Consider the following 20,199-nt stretch of genomic DNA (forward strand, 5'->3'; position numbering starts at 1 on the left):
GTCCAGAAGGGCATTTGAAATTCCCCAAAGACTTGGGACCATTCTTTTTTTTTTTTAATTGTATTTTTATTTATTTATTTATTTATTTATGGCTCTGTTGGGTCTTCGTTTCTATGCGAGGGCTTTCTCTAGTTGCGGTGAGTGGGGGCCACTCTTCATCGTGGTGCGCGGGCCTCTCACTGTTGCGGCCTCTCTTGTTGCGGAGCACGAGCTCCAGACGCGCAGGCTCAGTAGTGTGGCTCACGGGCCTAGTTACTCCGGCCTCTCTTGTTGCGGAGCACAAGCTCCAGACGCGCAGGCTCAGTAGTGTGTCTCACAGGCCTAGTTGCTCCGCGGCATGTGGGACCTTCCCAGACCGGGGCTCGAACCCGTGTCCCCTGCATTGGCAGGCAGATTCTCAACCACTGCGCCACCAGGGGAGCCCGGGACCATTCTTCTTGATGTGGGACTGCCCTGGGCGTTGCACGTCCAGTGTGGCTGATTTAATCCTTCCAGTCTCTAGACAGGGTTTCTCAACCTAGGAACAATTGACATTTGGGGTGGATAGTTATTTGTGTTGGGGGTGCTGTCCTGTGCATTGTACGCTGATGAGCAACATCTCTGGCCTCCGTCCACTGGCTGCCAGTAGTACCCTCCTCCCCTCCAAGTGGTGACATCCAAAAATACCTCCAGATACTGCCAAGTTTCCCCTGGGGTGCAAAATAACACCCCATGGAGAAACAGTGGACCAGGATAATACCCCATCGCCCTGAATTCCCCAAATCCTCCTCGGAGATGGCACTGCCTCTGTTAAGAAACACTTGTCCAGGAAGCCCTGGATTTCATTGTCATTTTATTCCAAGAACAGACATTGAGCACCTTGTATGTGCCAGGTGTCATGGATACAGTGATGAATGTGACAGTCCTCTAACTCAAGGCGTTCGAGTTGTTCAGGCCCCATCCTGGAAGTCAACTGTGTATCTCTCCTTACCTCATGCCATCATTCCACCACTCCCCACCCATTCCTCATGCCATCCATTCTAACAGCAGATTTCATCTTGAATTTGTCCACTTCTGTCCATTCCCATCTGCTCTTTCCAGTCTTGCTTCTCTTCAATCTGTTCTCTAACCTGTGGATAGAGTAATCATGTTAAATTACAAATTCAGAAATTTCATTCTTGCACTCTCCTACTTAGAACACTTCAGTTGATTTTCATTGCACTTAGGGAACAATGAAAACCAAAACAAGGTTTGCACCATGCTCTACAGGGCCATCCGTCCTGTCCTGACACCTTCTTATTTTTGCCCAGGGGGTTGCAAGCTGGGGCTGGATTTTGGAAAGTCTTGAACGTCAAGCTGAGTGGTCAAACCTCAACCGAGTGCCTGTTAAAGAGCCTCTAGTCCTCCAATGGATGTGTCTAGCAAGGCCAGATATTCTTCTGAGGGGATGGTGTTCCCTGCAGATCCCTTAAAAAGGGGAGAAGATGGTGGAACTTAGAGTATTTCAAGATCGAATCAGAGAGTAGAGGGGCAGAGCTTAACTGAGATTCGAGGTAGCTTCTCCTGATTTCCTTTCCTCTGCTGGGATATGAGCTTTAACATCTTATAATATCTTCTTAGTAGTCTTGCCTGGTGAGTAGTGTTATCCCCATTTTATAGATGATGACGCTGAGCCTCAGGGAAAGAAAGATGATCGCCCAAGACCCCTGAGCTTGTGTCAAAGCTGGAATTTGAAGCACATCCTCCAAGGAGTTATCCAAAGCACCATTGCCCCTCATGTGATAACCACAGGGGTCTCCTTATTGGTTTCCTTGAGTCCATTGTGGCCACCCCACCTACTGGGGGCTACAGTAGTGGAAATGACCTGCAACACCTCATGAGACTTCCCCTTGCCTACTTCTCCAAACCTATCTCTCTATCCTTTCCTCCATCAGTCTCTGAGCTTCAGGTGTACAGTTCGTCTCTTGGCAACTTGATCCTGCCACAGGGCCTTTGCATATGCTGTTCACTTTGCCTACTTCAGGTGCTTTTCACCTTCTGCCCTCTCAAATCTCAGATCAAGCATCCCTTCTTCCTGCAAGTCTCTCCCATCCCCCTCCACACCTCCCCTAGTCTGGGTCAGGTCTATTCATTATACACTCATGCAACAATGTTCTTCTTTTATTTGCATGGTTAGATTTTAATCTAGTCTCCTCACTGGAGTGTAAGCCTTCTGAGGGCAACAACTTAGGTTGCTTTGCTCATATTAGATCCCATCCCTTAGCTTAGTGTATAACACATAGTAGGTACTCAATAAATTTTTGATCAGGGAAGAGAGGGAGGGAGGGAGGGAGGGAGGAAGAAAGGAAGGAAGGAAGGAAGGAAGGAAGGAAGGAAGGAAGGAGCTCTTTTTTCTGTATTCACCACCTCCACATTTGGTTGTATTGCCCTGAGGGGACTTACCCACTCCTCCTACCACTTGGCTGGGTGCGTGACAGCCCTTCAGGGGACCATAGTGTCTGGAGCCCCAGAGTGAGTTGACCTCCAGCTGCGCCGGGCTGCCAGCGCCCACGAGGAGAGCTGCCGGCTTCAGCGGGCAGCGATGCTGTCATTTTGTGGAGTGCTAACAGCTACAGGTACTGGTCACAGGCCATTGCCCCCAGCCTTCGCCACGTAAATCCTGTAACGATTTGTATAAACTTCTGTTACATGTGTTATTTATCACTGCAAATAACTTCGCAGTGGGTTGGACCATGCTCTTTTTTCCCCCACATGCATGCCTCAGGGAAAGGCATGGGCTGAGTGGGTGAAAGGGTTCCTGCAGCCGGACGGCCTGGGTGGGATTCCTGGCTCCCCTCCCACTTACCAGCTGTGTGGCCTTGGGCAAGCTTCTGTCCCTCTCTGTGCCTCAATTTCCTCATCTGTTCATTAGGGATAATAATAGTGCCCACCTCAAAGGGGGGCTGGAAGGATTACGTGAGTGCAGGTCCTAGGAACTGGAGACAGTCAGTGACCATAACCCTGCCCGCAGGAGCTCTCATTCCAGGGAAGGGCAAGAAACATGAAACATAACAAACCAATAATATAGAAGGTCAGCAGGTAAAGGTACCTATTGTAAAAAGAGCAAGGTAAGGGGATTGGAAGTGATAGAGCAGAGGGGTACACTCTCCGGTAGGGTGGTCAGGTGAGCACTCAGTGAGGAAGATGCCATTTGAGCAAAGACTTTGAAGAAGGCGAGGGTGTGATATTTCCCAATTTCAGGAAGAGGGAACAGCATATGCAAAAGCTCTGAGGTAGGCATGTGCTTGTTCAGGCAACAGCGAGAAAGTCAGTGCTTGTGGGGCAGAGTGAATGGGAGGGGAAGATGAGGTCAGTGAGCTAACATGGGTCCAGATCACGCAGCACCTGGGGGTCATAATAAGGACGCTGGCTTTTACTCTAAGTGTGATGGGAGCCACCGTGGGCTCTTGAGTAGAGGAGTGAAAAGACTGGACTTAACATTTTTAAAATGTCACTCTGGCTGCTGCATGGAGGATGCATCAGAGGAGATCAAGGGCAGAAGAAGAGAGATTCGTTAGGAGGTCACTGCAGTGACCCTGGTGAGGGACCATGAGGCTGGGTGACACTTGACACATCTACCCCTGGTCACCCCTCTTAGGGGAGAGGAATCAGAAGTCTTGTTTTGGTCAAGGCACTCAGCAGGCAACACTCAGTTTGGCTGTGGAGGCATGCCCAGTTTAAGGATGGGCGACATGGTTTCCTGAAGCTCCTTAGCCCTGTAGGACACAGACAGCTTTCTCCTACCGGACTCCAGGTCTGTCCATCCCACCCTGGCTGTCCTCCCTGCCCTCCACCTGCCCTGCCAATCCCAGCCAGTATCTGGGCTTTCCCCCCATCAGCACCTGGCCCACAGCTGCCCTCAGGGGCCAGCAGGTGGCCCGGAGGAGAGTATGTCTGAGGTCTGATCCTCCTAGATCATTGGTCTGGGATTTGGACCACTTCTGTTGACAGGGCCATGCTCCCTCCAATTGCTCTAAGGAAGAATCCTTTAATGCCTCTTCCCAGCTTCTGGTGGTCGACGGCAATCCTTGGTATTCCCTGGCTTGTAGCTGCGTCCCTCCAATCTGCCTCTGTCTTCACATTGCTGTCTTCCTTCTGTATGTGTGTGTGTGTGTGACTTTGTATGTCTCCATATCTGGTTCTCCTTATAAGGTCACCAGTCACTGAATTAGGGCCCACCTTAATACAGTATGATTTCTTAACTTGAGGACATCTGCAAAGACCCTATTTCCAAATAAGGTCACATTTACAGGGACCACGGATTAAGACTTCAACATCTCTTTTAGGGGGAATAATTCAAATCAGGCCACCATTATCTCCCAGCCTTCTCCTTGGTCTTTCTGCATCAGCCTCTGCCTGTCTCCTCCAGTTTTCTCCCTGTAGTCAGAGACCTTTCTAAACCATCTGGAAGAGCCACTTTCTTGCTTTTCACCCATCCATGGCTCCCCAGTGCCCCCCCAATAAGGTCTATAACCCTTAGCATGTAATTTAAGGGCCCTGCTGCTCTGGTCCTTGCAAATGTCTCTCTTCTCCCTGTGTTTGAACTCTTTGTTTTAGCTCAGTGGTCTCACCCCTGGCTGCCCATTAGAATCAACTGGAGACTTTCAACAAACACCTATGCCTGGGCCCCAGGACTCATTAATCAGGTGCTCTGTGGGTAGAGGCTGGCTGCCATGTGCTGTGAAAAGCTCCCGGGTGATTGCAATACAAAGCCAGGGCTGAGAACCAATGCCGTACAAGTGATTCTCACACTGGGGGACTCAGAACCCTGGGGGGCTTTTTAATATCCCACTTCCCAGTTTCTGATTCAGCAGGGCTCGGCGGGGCCAGAGAATTTTGCTTTTCTAATAAGCTCCCAGGTCATGCTGCTGCTGCTGCTGCTGTTGCACCAGTTTCTCAACCTCAGCACTCTTGATATTTGGGCTCATCATAGTGGGGGCTGTCTTGTGCATTGTAGGATGTTTGGTGGCATCCTTGGCCTCTACCGTTAGATGCCAGTAGTATCTCCCCACACACTTGTGATAAGCAGAAGTATCCCCAGCCATCACTAAATGTCTCCTGGGGGCCCAAACTGACCCCAGTTGAGAATCGGTGGGCTCTGCCAAACTATTGGTAATTCTCGTAAGTGCCTCAGGGCCTTTGCACATGCTACTTTCTTTCTAAGTCTCTCTCTGATTACCTCTTGCTGGCTCGTCAGCTCTCCCAGCTTGGCCCCTGAGACGCCTCCTCTGACCATCACATGCCCACCACCCCACATAGCATCATCCCACTCTCCCGTCTCCATCCTTTTGCCCCAAGTATCCCTCCTACTTCTTCTGTCCAGGCCTCCATAATAGCACTCCATTTAGACCAGTTACCTACCCATTTGAAAAGTACTTACTTAACAGTGAGGCACTTATTAACTCTTTCTCTTTATAAGAATAAGTCATTGTACATTATAGAAAATAAATGTACAGCAAAATTCGTCTCCATCCATTCAGCAAATATTTATTGTGCCCCTACTATGTGTCAGTATTATGCCAGGTGCTGAACATATGGAGGCAAGTAAACCATCATGTCATCCTTGGTACAGTGACTTACATATCATGGAACTGGGGGAAGAAAAATTATTCTTCTTTTTCTATTTCCCAGAGAAAGCGCCCATTAACATTTTGCTGTATGTGCCTCCAGGATCGCTTCCCCATAAAATTTATACTTATACATATAAATATACATTTAAATAGTATGTATCTTTAAAATACAGTGCCAACCCATATGTATTACCCTGTAACTTGCTTTCTTCACTTAATATTTTTTTTTCACTTGAGAATTGATTGTGAGCATCGTGTCACATCCATACATCTTCTATAAAATCACTCACAAAATACCAAGAAGAGGTGGGAGGAATTTTTCCAGGGCTCAGCTGTTCCAGGGCCAGTTATTTCTGTTCTTGAAAAGAAAGATGAGGACAGGTGTGGTTTTGGGTGGGAACAGAGGGAGCGCATCCTCACTCAGTGTTGGCTGCCCCCTGAGATACAGCCCCTCCTGTTCAGGATCTGCTCCCCTCCACATACACCCGAGGGCTCCAGCCACTCCTTCAAGGTGGGGGCTGTTATCCTCTGATGCGGGCATTAATTATTGTTTTAATAGGGGACATTGAAGCAGGGAACACGAATGCCCCTGGGATGGGTAACACACCCTAAGTAGGCAGTTGTCTCGGTTACCAAGTTGGTTCTCAAGAGTCTAGCACTTGAATCAGAGATCCGAGAAGTAAAGGCAAAAAGTGTCAAGACTGGGCTTCCAGCAGAAACTGGAATACAACACTGTAAAGCAATTATACTCCAATACAGATGTTTAAAAAAAACAACAACTGGGCTTCCAGAGCTCCTGAGCCCAGCCTCACCTGCTGTTAACTCCTTCCACCTCCAACTCCAGATCACTGCTTCAGCACTGATGCTCCTTCTGTCATTTTATACTTCTAGGTCTCGCATGTATCTTCCCCTCTGCCCTGACACATTTTAGCCCAGAACTGGCTGATGAACTTCTAAGCCTTTTCCCACCACTGCTTTCAAATGTGGAGATCTGTGTCTAGTTATAAATCTGTACTGTGGAGGGGAGGGGGAGAGGGAGAGGGGGAGAGAGAGAGAGAGGAGAGAGAGGGAAAGAGAGAAGGAAGGAGGGAGAGAGAGAGACAGAGAGAGATAGAGACAGAAAGACATATCTAAAAGGATTGTTTGCCAAAATTTTTTTGAGTGATTATCCTTGGGGAGAGGGACTTTGGGATTTTACTTTCAATCTTGAATCTTAAAATTATTATTGTTTTAGTCCATTAATAAATGTAATTTTTCCAAAGAGCATATGACTATCACAAAGCAACATTCAGTGGTGACTCCCTTTCAGGACCCCTTTCCTCAGAATGTGCACACCTTCCCCTGAGGTGGAGGGGCGAGGCCAGCCACGGGGAGTTGTCAGAGGACAGGGCCCATGTCCCATCTGTCTCGGTCTCCAGTGACCTGCACAGAGCCCGCCAGGACAGAATGAGTCTTGTAAATGTCTGTTTAATGAACAGAGGAAGGAAACTCATTATAACACCATGTATCGTCCAGGTTAAATAAGGGAAAGGATTATTATAGCAATGATGCTGCAATGTACCCTCAATTAGGCACGGCCATGAGGAGGGCCTGCCACCAACTAAGGGATCATCGAGACACAATTGGACCTTCTCGGGAGCGCCGTTCACTTTGTTTGTATTTTAGTTGTTTGAGGTTTCCTGCTCACCCCTGCCCTTTTTAAAAATTGTTTTTAGGGAAGGGGCACTGACTAACCTCTCGATTGTATTTGGTTGAAGTTCATAATTAAACCAGTTGATATCTTTTTTAAATTAATTTTTACTGGAGTATAGTTGCTTTACAATGTTGTATTAGTTTCTGCTATATAGCAAAGTGAAACAGCTATATGTATACATATATCCCCTCTTTTTTGGATTTCCTTCCCATTTAGGTCACCACAGAGCATTGAGTAGAGTTCCTTGTGCTGTACAGTAGGTTCTCATTAGTTATCTATTTAATTTTATATAGTAGTATATATATGTCAATTCCAGTCTCCCAGTTAATCCCACCCCCCCTCCCCCCTGGAATCCATATGTCCATTCTCTACATCTGTGTCTCTATTTCTGCTTTGCAAATAAGTTCATCTGTGTCATTTTTCTAGATTCCACATATGAGCAATATTATACGATACTTGTTTTCTCTTTCTGACTGACTTCACTCTGTACGACAGTCTCTAGGTCCATCCACGTCTCTTCACATTGCACAATTTCGTTCCTTTTTATGGCTGAGTAATATTTTGTGTGTGTGTGTGTGTGTGTGTGTGTGTATCACACCTTCTTTATCCATTCTTCTGTTGATGGACATTTGCTTCCATGTCCTGCCTATTGTAAACAGTGCTGCAGTGAACACTGGGGTGCATGTATCTTTTTGAATTATGGTTTTCTCTGGGGCCGGTTGATTTCCTAACAGAAGGGATGACCCTGCCATGAGCAGCGGTTCTCAAGGAGTGTTCCCTCGATTTGCAGCATCAGCACTGCTGCCTGGGAACTTGTTAGAAATGCAAATTCTTGGGCTGCCCCTCAAGCCTCTGAATCAGAAACTGGGGTGGGACCCAGAAATCTATGTTTCAGCAAGTCGTCTGGGTGATTCTGTTGTATGCTCAAGTGTGAGAATCACTGACTCAGAGGTTAATCCTGTGGATTCTGGTGCTTTGCCTCAAATTCTGGGTGATGCCACTTTACTGGCTGTGTGTCCTCGGGCAAGTCCTCTCTGTGCCTCCGTGACCTCATCTGTAATATGAGGTATCAACAATGCCCATCTCATAGGTGGTGAGGATGGGCTGAAATAATGTATGCAGAGCACTAGCACAGCGCCCACACTCCATCCAAGCAAATGCTGCCTGTTGGCGCATTTCATGGAGTAGGAGCTGTCTTTGATTGTCAGATTCATTCAGATTTCAGATTGTGAATGTAGGGAAAAAGTTTGTCTTAAAACAGTGTTTTTCAAACTTCAGTGTGCTCACATATCACCTGAGATGTTGGAATGCAAATTTGTTTTTTTGGGGTTTTTTTTTGCGGTACGCGGGCCTCTCACTGTTGTGGCCTCTCCCGTTGCGGAGCACAGGCTCCGGACGCGCAGGCTCAGTGGCCATGGCTCACGGGCCCAGCCGCTCCGCGGCATGTGGGATCCTCCCGGACCGGGGCACGAACCCGTGTCCCCTGCATCAGCAGGCGGACTCTCAACGACTGCGCCACCAGGGAAGCCCTGGAATGCAAATTTTGACTGAGGAGGGCTGGGGCCAGAGATTCTGCTTTTCTAGCAAGCTCTCAGGTGAAAGGATGCAGCTGGTCCATGGACCACACTTTGAGTACGGATTGCATCTAGTATCTGGGGCTCATACTGGGCTTGCATGATGAGCTGGCAACGGTCGTGGGCTGGTCCTGGTGAGGCTGGCAGAGCAGGATGTAGGGCATTTTGACTATCTACCTCTGGCCAGAATTACAGTGATCTTTGGAGTGAGAACTGGAGATGCGAGTTTGAGCCCCTTCTGTGGCCACTTACCACTCTAGACCACATCCCTCCCATCTCCCACCCTCAACATCTTATCTGCCATGTAGACCACACAATGCCGTTTAGGGCAGGTGAGGAGAATCAAATACTCATTTTCTCAGAGAGTGATTTGATGACAAACTTTTCCTTGGAATCATGGATTTGCCAGAGTTTAAAAATAATGAAAAGAGATGGGAATTTAAAGGAGTCAGGGCAAGTTGATGCTGATGGAAGATGGCGGGTTATTACTGTTATTGTTATCATCATCAGTGTTAGTGGTGCGGGTGATAAGCCCTGGGCTGGGGCTCTCCCTCTACCACCAGCCCCAGGGATGTTCCGCTCTTCAGACTCGCACTGGAATTCTGTTGGCTCCAGGGGGACCCCGTCGGGCCAGCCTTCTGCGTGAGCTCAGTCCACTGAGGGCTATACAGAGGGAGCTCCGAAGCCTCAAATCCTTATTACTCCTATTATCCTTTTCACAGCTACTCTCAGATTTGGAGACACCGCTCACTTCCAAGGGGACGGGACAGGGCTGGAGAGAAAAGGGGTCATGCAAGCTCATTTCCAGAGTAAACAAAGAACACTATGGGGGAGAGGAAAAATGCCTCTTGCTCCCCCTCTCCTGACACATGTGCACAGAACACACACACACACACACACACACACACACACACACACACACACACACACACACACACACACACACACACTGCCCCAGCCTGCATGTCACCATCAATCAGCTCCCTCCCACTTGCTGTTTGCAGGCAGAGTTCCCTACAGATGTGCTGAGGGGGGTAGGCTGGAAGAAGGAGAAGAAGGTGGAGCTGGAGGCTGGGGAGGGAGGGGAGGCAGAGATATCCTCAAAGAGTTAAAACCTTGCCTTGCCAGACTGTGAATTCACTCGACTCTCCCCCACCCCCCTCAATCCAGCCAAACAACAGCTTGACATTTTCCATCCTTCACGAGAAAGACAAAGACAGGAAGATATTCCCATGATCCCTTTCTGCATGCCTAACCGTGAGCTCAGGTGCCGTGGTGTTGCCCTGCGCCGGCCCCATCAACGTGAAGGGCGAACTCATCCCTTCTGCATCTTTTTCTCGCCACTGCTTGATTAATTGGCTGACTACTACGCCGGCAGAATACCTAATGCCTCTCCTTCCCCTGTTCTTCCTTCACAGGTTTTTTTTTTCCTCCTTTGCTCCATTTACATATACTTTATATTCCATAATTTTCACCCAAAAAGAAAAAAAAAAAGGGGGAGCGGGCCCATCTCAGTAATTTGATGTAATGACGGCATGTCACCAAAAAGAGGAATTAGAAAAATCTGTAGGTATTTAATTTATTCTTGTTTTTTTCAAGTAGATCTCTCTGAGAGGAACATTAATATTCATGGGCCAGGAGAAAAAAGTATCCTCAATAGGAAAATTCCAGATTTTTTTAGGGGGGAGGGAGGCAGCTAAATTCAATGCATTTTTAAGCACCATTATTTAACTAATAGCGCTCGAGTCCCTCTGGTCTCCGTTCCTCCCCTTCAATGAAAATAAGCGGGTTTTAGTTTGCCTCCAAGGGTTGTGTGTGTTGGGCTGACACCCACGCAGCTGAAACAGAAAAACTGGGTTCTGTGTTTTCCTCCCCTCCTGGGAAGACTCGAATAAAGAAGAAAAACATAAATAAAGGCCTTTTCAGAGTCCCCAGGCTGGAGTTTTGAGCTCCTCTGGTCTCCGCCATTGGCTGTAATCGCGTTCTGAGGGCTCCATGGGCAGGAAGATTTCCCCGAGGTTTCCAGCAAGGCCACCCTCTTCTTATTAACTTGGGTTCAGGTTTTGGGCTGTTAATTAACTACTTGTTTATCAGAGTAAGTGTTGAGTTAAACCGTAATCATAATTGTTACAGGTGAAGCAGGGGGGAAAAAAACCCCAAAGCATCAGAAAGATGCCTGGAGTGTGAGAACTGAGTGGAAACAGCTTTTCTCTCTGGGGCAGGTCTTTGCAAAGGGTCTTGGGGTGGTTGGCCCTCCCAGGGATGGTGATGTTTGTGGGGGCCCAGGACCTGAGCTGGTCTAGTAGGAAGGTGGACTCTCAGCCATGAGGACCATGTCTGGGACCCAGATGCCTATCCCCATTTTAATCGATGGGACTGGAAACATATCTGAGTTTCTGGGCCTGGATACAAGCCATTTGCCTACTGTGGCAATAATAATAATTACCAATACCACGTATCATTATTTTGTCTTTATATACATTAAACTTTTTAAGTATAATTTTAAAGGTTACTTTCCATTTACAGTTATTACAAAATATTGGCTTTATTCCCTGTGTTGTACAATACATTCTTGAGCGGGTCTTATACCCAGTAGTTTATACCTCCCACTCCCCCACCTCTCTGCGGCCCCTCCCCACCCCACTGGTAACCATTAGTTTGTTCGCTCTATCTGAGAGTCTCTTTCTGTTTTGTTATATTCACTAGTTTGGTGTATTTTTTTTTAATCCCACATATAAGTGATACCATACAGTATATGTCATACAGTATTTGTCTTTCTCTGTCTGACTTATTTCATTTAGCATAATGCCCTCCGAGTCCATCCATGTTGCTGCAAATGGCAAACTTTCATTCTTTTATATATCTGAGTAGTATTCCATTGTGTATAGATAGCATTTTCTTTGTATAAGTGTATTAAGTGTAGTACAGATGAATATTTTACCCAGGTTCATACTCTACCCAAATCCAGATGCAGAACATTCCCAAAGCCCCCAGAAAGCTCTCATGTGTTGCCTTCCAGTCATACAGCCTGCTTCAAGGACAGCCACTTTTCTCCCTTCTTGGGCTACCAATGAGTTTTGCTCGTTCTTGAACTTCTCTAAGTGGAACCATACAGCATTCACTCTTTTGTGCCCAGACTTCTTTCTCAAAACCCAGAGTTTTGGAGATTGGTCCACATTGTGCTATGTAACGGTAGTTCATTCTTTTTATTGCTGTGCCATGTTCCAGCATATAAATAAACCAGAATCCAATCAGCCACTCTCCTGTCCATGGCCATATGGATGGTTTCCGGTTTGGGCTATTCTGAATAACGCTGGCATGCACATTCGTCTACATGCCTTGTGGGGGACATAAGCCCTCCTTTCTCCTCGGCAGAGACCCAGGCATGGAATATCTGGTCATAGGGTAAATGTACTTTCAGCTTTAGTAGAAACTAACAAACTGTCTTCAAAGCGCCTGCATCCACTTTTACTCGCCCACCAGCAGTGCCTGAGATTCTGGTCACTCCATATTTTCACCAAATCTTGGTAGCGTTGCCATTCCTTTTAATTTTAGCCGTTTCATGGGTGTGGGACAGGAGGAGACCTTGGCAGACGTTCAGCGGGGAGGAAACAGGAGATGCTAACTCAGAGTGATACTGAGAAAGGGAATTGGGAAGGCAGTGGGACAGAGAAAGAGGAAGAGAGACAGGAAGAAGCAGAGAAACGCCGGTGGAAACCCAGACGGAGAGACGGGTGAATGAAGGGAGAGAAAAGACCCAGGAACAGAGAGGAGAGAAGGGAAGAGAGAAAGAGGAAAGAAGAGAAAAAGGAAAAGGAAAACAGAGGGGAACGGCAGAAGCTGAGAAGGAAAGGGGTGATGCGAAGGGAGGAGAGAAAAGCATGGGAGAGGAGGGAGCTGAGAGCAACCCTGGGCGGCGGCCCTGGGAGGGGGGCGAGTGCAGAGATGGGTCTCTTGGTATTTTATGAAACATGTCCTTTTTTCTTTCCTTTTTTAAAAGTGCTTCTTGGTATTTTTATGTTTATATATTTTAACTTGGGCCTGGCTTCATGGAAAATGCATGAGGAGTAAGTGGTTTCTGGGAATGTTTTATACATGACTGGAGAATTGGGAGGATGCAGGGGGTGGGCAGGAGGGATGGAGGGTGTGGACCACTCCCTCCTTGGGTCTCCCCGGCAGGGCTCCCATGGTGCGCGCAGCAGGCAGGTGGTCAGAGCTGCTGGCTCTTCCCTCGAGGTTACAAGGTGGTGGATAAGTTGGTGTGGCCAGGATCCTCCAGCCCTCTGACCAGCCAATCCACATCCCCTCCTCCCAGCCTCAGTTTCCTCCTCTGCAACTTGGCATGCTAGTACTGCCTGCTTGGAGGTGTGGTGGGCTGATCTGACCTTGTCCAGGGGAAGGCGGCAAGGTGAACTTTCTGAGTGACAGGGGTTCTCCAGGCCAGTGCTTGTCACACTCGGCCATGTACCTGGGGATCTTGGTAACAGGCAGATTCAGATTCAGCAATTTTGGGGTGGGGTCTAAGAGTCTGCATTTCCAGCCAGCTTCCAGAGAATGTGGCTGGTCTCTGGACACAGGGCACTAGGAATGCTTGGGCCATCAGTGGCTTAAAGGAGAGCATGAGAAGCAAAAGGACATCTCTGGAGTTAACAAGACTCAAGAGAAGTGCAGCCCTGGGCTTCAGGAATTCTTCCCTTACCCAGACCGAAGAGAGCTAGGGGTAAGTGATGTGAGCTCCGTCTGTTCTTTTACTTTGCCCGCACCTGCCACGCTCCACTCTTAAGGACTAGATCTTCTGCAACCAGAAATGCTTCCTTGTCCAATAACACAATGGTTCTTAAATTCTTTGAGGGGCAGAGAGACTTAAAATGCCTCTGGACAATCAGGTGTAAAATTGCATACTCTCCCAAGGAACAATGCACGTTCCCACTGTTCTGCATACAATCTCAGTGTCCAGGCATCAGTTCAAGAACATGGGCCTACAGTCACTGCCTTCATGGAAGCTTCTACCCAGGTTTGCCCTAAACAGCATCAGCCCCTCCCCTGAGACTGGCCTCCCTGGGACTCAGACCTTTGTTCCATCACGTAGGCATGTCATCTGTTTGTGTGTCTTTCTCCTCCACTGGTGTCTGGATACAGGAAGGAAGAATTGTGCTTGTTTCGGTCCCCTGGAGCCCAATGCAGGAGCTGGCCCAGGAGGCCCCTTGGGAAATGTTAAATGCACTAGCAGGCATATCTCCTTCTGTAAAGTCCACTGTTGGAGGGTCATGGTGGAGTGGGAACCTTCTAGAGCTTTTCTCCTAGACGCTAGACCTTGTCTCTTTGCAAGGATGAAGGCAGCCTCCAGCAGAAGTGTGGCTTTGGGGTAAGGAAGGCAAAGGCTCCAAACAGACAACCCACTCTTTCCCAAGGAGCATAAAGTTTTATAGTATCCTGAGCATCCTTCATACTCCAGTTGGCAGGGGAACCTGGACCTAGTAGAAAGAACTGAACTGAGAGAAGTGAGGAGTGGGTTCCTGTTATGGACTGAGTTATGTGCCCTCAAAATTCCTATGTTGAACCTGCAACCCCTAATGTGACTGTATTTGGGGATGGGGCCTTTAGGGAGGTCATTATGGTTAAATGCTAAATGAGGTCATAAGGGTGAGGCCCTGATCCAATAAGACTGGTGCCTTATAAGAGGAAGAGTCATCAGAGAGCTGACTCTCTCCCCACGCGCACACAGAAGAAAGGCCACGTGAGGACACAGCGAGAAGGTCGCCATCTGCAAGCCAGGAAGAGAGCTCGCACCAGAACTCAACCCTGCCAACACCTTGATCTTGGACTTCCAGCCTCCAAAACAGTGGGGAAGTAAATTACTGTTGTTGAAGCTGCCCAGTCTGCAGTATTTTGTTATGGCAGCTAGATCAGACTAAGCCAGTTCCCATCCGTGCTCTGTCACTGGCCGCCAGTGTGACCTAGGACAGGTTGCTTCCCATCTCTGGGCCTCAGTTTCCTTATTCATAAGTTGGGATTGGGACGATGAAGCATAGGATGGGGAAATCATCAAGGTTTCTTCCAATTCTGAGAGTTTACGAGCTCTGAAGATGCTCTTCAAGAAGGCTATGATTTATGTCACAGATGTGCAGGAGAAAAATAGTTGCATGGGAATCAATTTTCTCTTGTAAATAGGATCTTTTTTAAAAGCACTCCAGGGAGAAAAGTAGAAACAAACATTTCTAGAAGGCCTACTACGAGGCAGAAAGCACTCTGTGCAAACCTGGTTTCATTTATCTCCTTACACTAAACTTTACTTACCTTGCAAATATATTATAATCCTAAACTTTTTTAAAAAAATATGATGTTTTGTTTCACAAAGAAAGGAACTGAATGCTCCAGAGGAATATGTGGAAAATACAAAACATAGGATGTAAAAGGGAAAATAAACCATTCCTCCAATAGGTACTTGTTGAACACGCACTATGTGCCAATGACTATACAAAAACTGGGTTTCTAACCAGCTTTTAAATATATAAAATCTCTGTAAGCATAGATTCTATAACATTTAGATTGTGCAGTTTTATTTAAATTTCTATTATATTCATTTTGATGTTGTAATGGAGCTAGTTCTTAATAAGCCCATCACTTTCAAGTCAGCTTTCTTTTTCCTGAATTTAAAAGTAGCACATATGTTTATTGAAGAAGATGTGGACATTATGGGCACATAAAAACAAAGAAATAAAGATTGCTTGGAAGCCACCACCCAGGCTGTTTTCTAATTATGCATCCAGACTCTCAACACACATGAGTATAACCTGCTTCTACCTTCCTTCATGGGACCCCCGACTTCCTATTCATTCCCCACTCCCCCCCCCACCACAACTACCAGACTTACACACACTATGACGTAGAAAGCTACCTGAGGTCAATAATTCTGTCTATTTATATCACTGCTTTATACTTAGCACCTAGAACAGTGCCTGGCACACACACAGTGAATGCTCCATAAGTAACAAATACTGTATATAATGTAAAGAAGGAAGGAAAATTGGGTTATCGAGAACATGCAGTTTATAATCTGCTTTTCAGAAAGCATCAATGTGTCATAAGTGTTTTCTTGTATTATGAAACATTCTACTGTAATATAACTGCTCTGTGGCAGGTGGAATCTTCCCGGACCAGGGCTCGAACCCATGTCCCCTTCATAGTATCCCATCATATAGATGAATCATAAATAACTTCTTTAATCTCATCTTGCAGCTGTCCAAATAACGTCTCCAGAAGATCGTGGCAGCCGTTCTTTGCACACTTTGTGATAATTTTCTTGGGATAAATTTCCAGAAGTGAAATTGATGGGTCCAAAAGCAGCATATATAATGGAATATTATCCAGCCGTAAAAAGGAATGAAGTGTTGATGTGTAGTATAACATGGATGAACCTAGAAAACAATGCTAAGTGAAAGAAGCCAGATACAAAAGACCACATGCTGCACGTTTCCATTTATATGAAAATCCAGAATAGATAAATCCACAGAGAGGGAAAGGAGATTAGTGGTTGCCAGGGGCTGGGAGGTGGGGGTTAGGGGAGTGACTGATTCATGAGTATGGGATTTTCTTTTGGGGGTGTTGAAAATGCTTTGGAACTAGATAAAGGTCATGGTCGCACAGCATTGTGAATGTACCAAATGCCACTGAATTGTCTGCTCTGAAAAGCTTTATTTTATGTTATGTGAATTTTGCCTCAGTTAAAAAACTAAAGCAGACACAGTTTCAAGACCAACTTGCTATACTGATTCATGCATTCAGCAACAATGCATTTGAGTGGTCATTTCGTCAAAAATTCAGTAGCACTGCTGAGTTTCTATAAACCTGGACAGGTTTACAGACAAAATGTATTGATTATCAGTGATATCAGTTTTCCTTTTCTCACTGGACTGAATGGATATTTATATCCTACTTATATATTTTTATTTGCAAGTCATCTCAGAGTGTTGGTCTTACTGATTTGCAAGTATGCATTTTCCACTGATGATATTAACCCTTGTCATGTATGTCTCAGACTTTATATCCTTTTATTATTTTGCCTTTTAATTTTAACATAATTCTAACTTTTAAATTGCTGCTAGTCTACCAGATAGTGACTACCACACTGTCCCATGGCTAATCATCTCCCTGGTGATTGCCTACCAGATATTCAGTCCCATTCCCACCTTTTCCTTCCTGATACAGTCCAAATTCACCATCCTTGTCCTGCAGGTAACCTACCTCCAGCTTCACAGGTGAGCCCTGACTGACCATGCCAATCACAGTCACCCCATTTGTCTTTTCAGGGTTGGTTAAGACCTGGGTGCACAGCACAATCACAGGTGATGAGATATAGGAGCCTCTGGGAAAGGTTGATTGACTGTTGTTGTTTATTTTTTTAAATAAATTTATTTATTTACTTTTGGCTGCATTGGGTCTTTGTTGCTGCGCGCGGGCCTTCTCTAGTTGCGGTGAGCGGGGGCTATTCTTCGTTGCAGTGTGCGGGCTTCTCATGGCTTCTCTTGTTGCAGAGCACAGGCTCTAGGCGCACGGGCTTCAGTAGTTGCAGCATGTGGGCTTCAGTAGTTGCAGCATGTGGGCTCAGTAGTGGCAGCACCAGGCCCTAGAACATGCGGGCTTCAGTAGCTGTGGCACGTGAGCTCAGTAGTTGTGGCTCACAGGCTCTAGAGCACAGGCTCAGTAGTTGTGGCACACCGGCTTAGTTGATCTACGGCATGTGGAATCTTCCCGGACCAGGGCTTGAACCCATGTCCCCTGCACTGGCAGGCGGATTCTTAACCACTGCACCACCGGGGAAGTCCTTGATTGACTTTTATAAAGAGGCATTCATGAGACATTGCCCCTGTTCTTTCTCTGCAGGTGGCTTGATCAGAGAGTGATGCCAGGACTTCTGCAGCCATCTTGTGTCCATGAGGAGAGCCAGACCAGGGACAAAGTGGACATGCAGGGAAGGACACAGAGGAGTAGATCCAGACCCCTGGAGGCATCCCATCAGTGCACCCTCCCCCTGGGCTTCCCACGAGGTGAGATAATAGATGTCCTGAGCCTTGCAGGCATCCAAATTGGTTGCCTGTTACCTGCAGCTGAGAGTATCCTAAACCACCAAACTCCATTTAGAGACTGCTACTTCCTTGTTTGCTTTTTTAGAAAACGTATAAACCAACCACTCCCATAAATGCCTTTTTAAATAAAACTTTTTCTATAATTTGACATGTATCCTCAGATTAATTCCCAGAAGTGGAATTACAGGCTGAGAGAGTATTAATTTTTAAAGTTGCTTCATTCACATTTTCATTTGCCTTCCAGTTGGCGGCTCTACAGGCTTAATCAGTCTCCCAGCCAGAAATTAGGGAACAGGGGTTTGAACCAAGGCCTTCTGATACCACATGCAAAGTTAGATATTAAAGGAGAGCTGGGCTTTAGTCCTGATTAAGTTCCTCCAAATCTGAAATCATGGGTAATGAATTCCCTTTGCCTGAATAAAGCATCCCCTGGGGAGCCAAAGCTGGCTGTCATGCTTTTCTGTTTCTTCCACTTCATTATGGAGAATTCTAGAATGTCAGGATTGGGGAGGACTTTAATGGTCCGAGTTGGGGTGGGGTGGGTCAAGACCCCCATTGCTAACCTTGTGAAATGTATGGACCGTCTCTTAGAAAAGTTTATGCCCATCTGTATTAGTGCCCCGGGGCTGCTGTAACAAAGTACCGCAAACAGGGTGGATTAGAACAGCAGAAAGGTATTGTCTCACAGTTCTGGCGGGAGGGGGGAGTCTGAAATCAATGTGTCAGCAGGTTGGTGCCTTCAGGGGTGGGGAGGGAGAATCTGTTCCATTGCTCTCCCGGATTCTGGTGGCCTCAGGCATTCCTTGGCTCTTAGGTGGCCTTCTCCCTGTATCTTTGCGTCATCTTACCTCCATCTGTCTCTGTATCCAAATTCCCCCTTTTATAAGGACACGGTCATCTTGGATGAGGGCCCATCCTCATGACCTCATCTTAACTCAGTCATCTGCAAAGACCCAATTTCCAAATAAGATCACATTCACAGGTCCTGGGGGCTAAGACTTCAGCGTCTTTCAGGGGGACACAATTCAACCCATAACACCACCCAAACGTGTGAGATTGTGCATAAAATATCAGGGGTAATGAACCCACTAAGGTTTATCTAGGGACCCCAAGATGAGACTCTATTCTATTATGACCTCTTCACTTTAGAGTGAAAGAAAGATGGGAAAAAGTGACGGGAAAACCGAGGCCCAGGGAGGGAAAGGCGCGGCTCCAGGTTCTCACCGCAGTAGTGGGGATGTGCCAGGACTGGAGCCCACGTCTCCTTGGCTTTCACATGACATCTCAACAGGATCCCAGCCCTCGATAGGCCCAGTCTTCTGGCAGCCACAGAACCTGAGCCAAGCTGTAAAGGGACAGGTGGCCAGACTTTGAGGGAGGTAGAGAGGAGCTGGCGGGGACGGGGAGTGCCTGCCAGGGTCCACCCCTTCCTTAGCAGACAAAGGAGGCTAGAACATTGGGAGTCAGAACGCAGGAACGGGGCACATCCCAGGGAGGCCAGAGCTTGTGAAAATTGATGCAGGTCATGGAAAGCGTGGGAGAGGAAGCTCGCTCCCATTGCAGACTCTTCAGAGTGACGATAGGGTGGATTCTGGCTTCAGTTCCCATTGGCAAGGCCCCTGGACGTTTAAGGGGGCAGCCAGGAGGGGGCCGAGGAGCCCTCCTCTCTGCTGCCTGTGCCAGCTGCCCATCCATAGGAAGCCAGAGTGTCAGCCCTCCTGCCCCCGATGCCAGCCCAGAGGTGCCAAGGCACCAGGCTCAGCAAAGCCAGCTGGTAGTTTAGCGCAGAGCCAGTGGCCCGACCGGCCGGCCCGTCTGCTTCTCACTGCCAGCTGCATGCCTGTGTGAGGGGGGCCGGCAGCCCATCCAAGTGGCCGAGGTGCCAGCCACTGGGTGCTTGGGGCCAGCTGGCAAGCTGGCAGGACTGGCCAGCGTACCCATCTGCCAGCCGGTGCCAGATGAACGTGCAGGGGAACTGGGCCCGGGGACCTTGGGGTGCCCGCCCACCTGGAGTTCCAAGGCAACGGAGGCCCTGGCTCTCCTCTTCCCTCTCTCCCACACGACCTCATGAAGTCTGAGATGTTGCTAACAAAGGCCCTAAGTAAAGGCATGGGGAAGCATGGAGGGGCATGGACGGTTAGGAACACAGGACCCCAGAACCATAACATCACAGGATGTTAGAAGCCCAGCAGATCGGTGGTTAAGAGCATGGACTCTGGGATTGGACACCCTGGATCTAAATCCCAGCTCTGACACTA

General features: G+C 47.5%; 1 long non-coding RNA gene across 2 annotated transcripts in view; it reads left to right on the forward strand.

The window, feature by feature from the left end:
- Positions 1-20,199, forward strand: part of LOC109552579 (uncharacterized) — a 379,508-nt gene that overhangs the window by 136,096 nt on the left and 223,213 nt on the right. For both annotated transcript variants that reach the window (XR_012325242.1, XR_002179413.3), the window contains exon 2: positions 17,739-17,902. This is a non-coding gene — a long non-coding RNA (uncharacterized lncRNA). The remainder of the gene's footprint in view (positions 1-17,738; positions 17,903-20,199) is intronic.

The sequence above is a fragment of the Tursiops truncatus genome, chromosome 13 (genome assembly GCF_011762595.2).
Source record: "Tursiops truncatus isolate mTurTru1 chromosome 13, mTurTru1.mat.Y, whole genome shotgun sequence".
NCBI classification, from domain to species: Eukaryota; Metazoa; Chordata; class Mammalia; order Artiodactyla; family Delphinidae; genus Tursiops; species Tursiops truncatus.